Here is a 5,777-nt window from a genome sequence, read left to right as displayed (position 1 = left end):
CGAAAATCTCACAATCTAAAATTGACGAGATGATTCTCACGATGCTTCAAAGGATCAACGAACTCCACGAAGCGAAAGGAAGATCTAATATATATTAATTAAATTATAAATATATCAATTCATGTGAATATAACTGAAAATTTTCATTTTTTCTGAAAAGGTGGTGTCTATTTACTTGTGACCACGCTGTGTAGAACCACAAGTGAAGAGGACGACGGCGGAAGACTTTCGAAACGCCGTCTTCTACTCTACAACAGGCAGTTGCCGTCCATTCAACAAAGTTTCATCAGGAATACTCTGCCTAAACAATCTATCAAAGAATACGTTTACGCTTGTTTCCTTTAGATGTTGAAATCAACGCAACACAAAAGTTATGGTGTAAAGTGATACGTTTTGTTAGTTTTTAATCTAAAATTTTCAGAAATCAAACGCTTTCAAACCGAACTTACAACAACTAAATTGTAAATACTTTTTAATTTTATAGTGAAAAACAGCCCACTAGAAAGCATAGTCAACTCTCAATTTTAAAGAGTACAACTTATTAAGAACGCTTATTATGTATAAACTCAGTGAACGTTGTGATATATAAACATAGTGACAATGTGAAATCAAAAACTGGTCGGCCTAAATATCTAATAAAGATTTTATCTTTCAATGTGACTAAAAACGTCGTTTTTGACTCTTTACTCTTGATATATGGCCTGATGCTCAAGTCACTCGACTCGCAATCAGCAGGTCCCGAGTTCGAATCTCGTCACTGAACATGCTTGTCCTTTCAACCGTGGCAGCGTTAACGTGACGGTCAATCCCACTATTCGTTGGTAAAGTGTAGCAAAAACGTTGGCGGTGGGTGGCGTTGACTAGTTACCTTCCCTCCAGTTTATCATATTTAAATTAGAGACGGCTACCACAGATAACACTCAAGTAGCTTTGCGCGAAATTCCATAAACAAACGTACTCTTGATATAACGATTGAGGTTCCTCAATTTGTTTTTGAAATCCTTGATCCAGCTCAGTTTCCTTTGGTTGGCAAGGGTTATATTGAAAAGACTATTCTAATGACTTGCCTGTAAATTTCTTCCCCAACAAAATATAATGAATCTGACAGTAATGTTCGTTTTGGATCAAATACCGTGGTACTGTCAGAAATTTCTTTAACCACCTAGGGTGTGTTTCTTGAATTCAATCCTCAACCTCTGACAATTTTGTAACAGTAGAACTACTACAACTGCTCTGTCAGCAGCAAAATCAACAGATACTATTGCTGCTTCAGAAAGAAAATCAACTATGCTGTAGGTGTCGTTGTAAAGTGATTTCTCTTTCTACCCGGTCTTTTCTTGCCTTGATTTTGTTTTTCTAGCTTCCCAACACTAACTTACTCGGGACTTTGCCAATATATTTTCGACAACATTCAGCAAAAGCTCATATCATGTTAATCTCAATTTTTGATAATTGTTTGATTAACTTTCTTATCATTGTAAAAAAGTATTTTCTCCAAAGTTCCAACATAAAATAAATGTTGGAATTGGGAATTTCTTTATTATTTGCATTTACTAATTAGTTTACAGGTATGATCAGGGTTGTATTAGGTACTAAAAACGGTGCAAGAAAATCAGTTTTTTTATCGACCCTTCAATGAGAATAGGGGAAAAGTGATTCCTGAAAAAAAAAAGCGAGTTGCTGCATTTAATGTTGTGCGACCTATAATATTGTTACGGCAGCGGAAGTCACGCGATTCTGGGAGCATGCGCGCTGGAGTTACTAGAAGGATCAAGAATTTTCCTGGCAACTCTAGTTTGTTCAAGGCGCCCTCTTTTTCCTAGTATATTTGTTTGTTTTTGAATTTCGCGCAAAACTACACGAGGGCTATCTGCGCTAGCCGTCCCTAATTTAGCAGTGTAAGACTAGAGGGAAGGCAGCTAGTCATCACCACCCACCGCCAACTCTTGGGCTACTCTTTTACCAACGAATAGTGGGATTGACCGTCACATTATAACGCCCCCACGGCTGAAAGGGTGAGCATGTTTGGTGGGACGGGGATGCGAACCCGCGACCCGCATATTGCGAGTCGAGCGTCTTAACCACCTGGCCATGCCGGCCACTTTCTAGTATATAAGCCTGGCAAAGAAAGCCAACGAGATGGGCAGATAGATTGAAGAGATAAATAATTGAGTCAAGCGAACAGTAGTCACCGTAAGTAAAGTGTGTGAATCCCTGTGATTTATAGCGTGTTTTATAAAGGTTGTTAAGTTTAAAGTGACTGTGGAAATTCTGTGTACTAAAAAGTTGTATTAAAAAAGAATAAACTAGTTTTAATTAAGGAAGGACTTGTATCGCTGATGTTCCTCGGAAATAATTTAAACTGGAAATTAACAAACGAGCAGATACGTAACAATATATACTAACACTTTTCACACAGTTCACAAATTAAATAAAAATACATTGTGCAAAACTGTTCATTTACATTCCAACGTTTATTACCTGTCTTAGTAAAGACCTGTATGACTACAAAAGTACGTGAACTTAAACTAATAATATAATAATAATTTTTAAAAGAGTAATGTATTTACCAGTTTATCGCCTATCAGCCGTTAACAGGAAATCGAGCATGCGATTAAGCCTGATTTATATAAAGTTTAAAAAACAACAACATTTTATTGTTTTTTGATGAACAACGGCTCAACTGGTACTGGATGTTTTTCCACTATCCCAGTTCGCCCCTGGATGTGATGGTATATAGTGATCTTATTTTATTTCCAATACAAGTCAAGTTGTACGAGATATAATTCTAAGTGCAACATATGATAATTATTATGCAAGCATATGATTTTTCATTTTAAAGGTACGAGCGCAAAACTGGTGAAAATTTTGTTCATTTGAAGCATTATGGGAAATGTCTTGTTATACTCCCTTACAATTTCATGCCTCTTTTATGTGGTCAATGACAGTTACAAAGGTTAAGTGTCAGGTACTTAAGAATTGAAAGCATTCTTTTGTTGTTGAATCACTTCAGTAAGATTGTGCGCGCGTGGCTCCAAAATGTTTCTTAAGAAAGCATTTGGGTTCCAAGATTTTTTTTCGTTCTTACTCCAGTATTCAACAATTCCTTCGTGAAGGTAATTGAGGTGTGAATGGATTCCAAAATGTGTGTCAAGTGTAGGCTTATTACCTTCTGCACCGCGTCGCTAGGTTAGTGTGGCGTTCTCCACTTATTTGCATAACATTGAATAAATTCACTTATTCTATTTTATGGCAGCAGTTGTAAACGTGGGTAAATTTAACTTGTTTGCATACAGGACCAGAGTTCGCCAAATTAAAATCGACATCACGGACGTTAGTTATAGACAAATTAGAACTTTGTTTGATGTTAAGCATAAAGCTACTATACAAAGGGCTATCCATGCTCTGTCCACCGCGGGTATCGAATTCCGAATTTTAGCGTTATAAATCCCAACACTTACCGCTAAGCTACCGGAGGTAAGAGCAACAAATTAGACAACTTCTCATTTGATAACAAACTTTTCCACACCACTTTCATGAGTTCGGCATTTTTTTTGCAATAGAACTCTACAAAAATAAAATAAAAAACAAATACAGTTATTTTTAAAAGTTGTTTCAACTGAAACATGCTGGCTTCGTCACATTATTTTAAAAATACAAAGAATTGTACAACTTGCTATAAGGAGACATGGTGAAGATCGCTTATACGAAACATTTACGATGTTCTATTCAAACAGTTTTCGATCATCTTGTACATTTACAGCAGTTTTAACAATTTCAGATTTTACAACTCTATAGCTGCATTTCGCATTTGTAATTCATTACTTTGAATGCATTAATCCTAAAATATTTTTCTTTACAAAAAGTATAATGGGTGTTGATTCAAACGTAAGTACTTTATACACTTAGAAATTTTAGTAATATAATGATTTAGAGAAACCTGTATTTTTTTTCGCTATTGGTAAAATAGAACTTCAATCTGCATATTTGCCAAATTTTATCAATTAAAACAGCTGACCTAATTCATTGAAAGTTTCTATTTAAGGATCAAGACATCTGAAAAAACATTTTTATTTTTCATGGAGATTTTCCCTTTACATCTTTTCAAAGGTAAATAACACTAATTTGCAATGACATACATGTTTAAAAATTCTCTCTCTCTCTCTCTCTATATATATATATATATAATTAGAATTGTTTCATTGCTTAAATCTACCATTTCATTATTGAAAACCATTTTAGAACTCTTATGAACATAATTCACGTATCCTCTGTAAAATTTTAAGTTTGGTACAAAATTTACATATATTGGCCATAGAGGTCTATTTGATATTTTGATAATAAAACGGTGGTTCTACATGGGTTATGAAAAGAGTAACCAATCACACAACACACATTCAAAATATAATTTTATTCATTCGATGTGTTCGAAGGAAAACGAAGTTTGATTATAAACAAGATTACGACACTTGTGATATACAACATTGTTTATTGACAAAAAGAGGACATGGATAAACGTTTAAGAATTCTATCAGATTCCATCTTCAGTATCTAAAGCACAATAAAATGAATTTACATCAGTCTTTATACATTTTCAAAGTACAGTTGCTAAATATAACGATAATTAAACAAATAAAACACTAAATAGTCAACTACTCCGCCTCAGATAATCTCTTCATGGCCAGCTTTGATGTTACCTCCCTCTTTACAAATATTCCCTTAAATGAAACTATTAACATATGCATATCTGAGCTTTCGCGTAATAATATTCCTCTAAACGGCTTTTTTGAAAATCAAATTAAGACCATGCTGGATTTTACCACTAAAAATTCACATTTCCTGTTTAACAACACCTTGTATGACAAATAGATGGCGTTGCGATGGGCTCCCCACTAGGTCCAACTTTGGCCAATACATTTCTCTCTCTCATTACGAACAGAAATGGCTTGACACCTATCCAGTTAACTTTAGGCCTGTTCTGTACAGAAGATATGTGGATGACAATTTTATTCTTTTTTAATAACAGTGATCAATGCTCCAAATGTTTAGAATACCTTAACTCACAACATCCTGCCATTAAATTTACATGTGACGTTGAAAATAATAGTAATTTACCTTTTTTAGACATGCTCATTAACCGTAATGCTAATGGATTTTCCGCATCAATTTACCGAAAAAAGACGTCCAATGGTCTCCTTACACACTTCAATAGCTTTATAGCTCTTTTTATTAGAAAACATTACCAACACCTTCCTAACAAAGAAATTCACAAATCCAATTAAGATACCAACTGTACCTAAACTTACTATATACTCTGTCTTCCTTATACTGGCAAACAAAGATTAAATTTAAAAAATCAACTTAAACGCATACTTGGTCGTTACTACTTTCAAGTGGATTTAAGATTAGTTTTTAAATCCACATCACGCATCTTTTTTTATGCCTACTACTTTCTTCCCTACTAAAGATCTCCTCCCCATTCCTTATTTTTCTTGGCTTGTCTATCTTTACACGTGTGGAGACTGTAAGGCCTCCTATATTGGCAAAACCAAACGCCATTTAAAAGTCGGACCCTATGAACATATGGCAATTTCCATTAAAACGCAAAAAAAAAAAAAAAATAGAATAACCCCCCGTGTTTCCTCTATACGCCAACATAGTCAAGAAACAGGGCATCAACCTATACTTTCAAATTTCTCTATCCTCTGCAAATCTAATACTGACCTGGAATTATTGATCAAAGAAACCCTCCACATCAAACAACACTCTCCAACACT

Source organism: Limulus polyphemus, unplaced genomic scaffold (genome assembly GCF_000517525.1).
Source record: "Limulus polyphemus unplaced genomic scaffold, Limulus_polyphemus-2.1.2 Scaffold521, whole genome shotgun sequence".
NCBI lineage: Eukaryota > Metazoa > Arthropoda > Merostomata > Xiphosura > Limulidae > Limulus > Limulus polyphemus.
Note: the sequence above shows the minus strand (reverse complement) of the source record.